This window comes from Trypanosoma equiperdum, assembly GCF_001457755.1.
Source record: "Trypanosoma equiperdum strain OVI genome assembly, contig: ctg_56, whole genome shotgun sequence".
Classification (NCBI taxonomy): domain Eukaryota; phylum Euglenozoa; class Kinetoplastea; order Trypanosomatida; family Trypanosomatidae; genus Trypanosoma; species Trypanosoma equiperdum.
Window position 1 is genome coordinate 28,288 of NW_027124498.1, and position 855 is coordinate 29,142.

Here is an 855-nt window from a genome sequence, read left to right on the forward strand (position 1 = left end):
AAGGGAATGATGAAGATGAAATGAGGGAGGTTGGTTTACTTAATACTTTAAAAAAAAAAATACGAACAAAAATGAGAAGGAAGGTAACAACAAAAAAAAAAAGTGGGTGTAGAAAAATTAAAAAAAAACAAAAAAGATGTGGAGGAAAAGTAAAAAAGAATAGGAACGAGAAGGAAAAAAAAAAGAAAAAAATACACAGAAAAAGGGAAGGAAAGAAAGTGAAAAAGGAATTGCTAAGGGATAGTGAGTAAGCGTAAGGTGATGTTGTGATTTTGTTCCTGCAGAGTCGGGTGGTTGTTTGTTCTCTCATCTTTTCATGTCATCTCGTGTCGCATTACTTCTTCTCTTTTTTTTCTTTTCCCCCATCTCCAATCCTTGTGTGTGTGAGTGTGTGTTTTTATTTTTTTTTTTAATCATTTCTCTTCTTTGAATTTTTTTTTTCCTGCCTTGTTACTGTTACGACTGAGAATGTATTGAGATTTGTAGCCTGAGAGAACAGGAGAGGAGAGAACAACAAATACAAACACCCAAACGTCCACAAACAAAAAAAAACAAAAAAAAAATGAACACGCTGAAGGAAGAAATCGTATCAGATCACTTAAAAATGATAACGTGACTGGCGGTTTCTCAAACACTTCTCAACTTTTTTAAAAAAATTATTTTGATACATCTCTAAACTATTAAACTTAATTTTCAATTCTTTTCTTTTTTGTTTTTTGTTCTTCTCCCTTTCATTACTTAAGGCAGTACAACTAACGTTCTGTAATCGAAGATAAACATCACAAAAATAAGCAAAAAAACAAGTGGGTTTCCTACGTTTAGAAAGTTAGGATGCATATATATATATATATATAT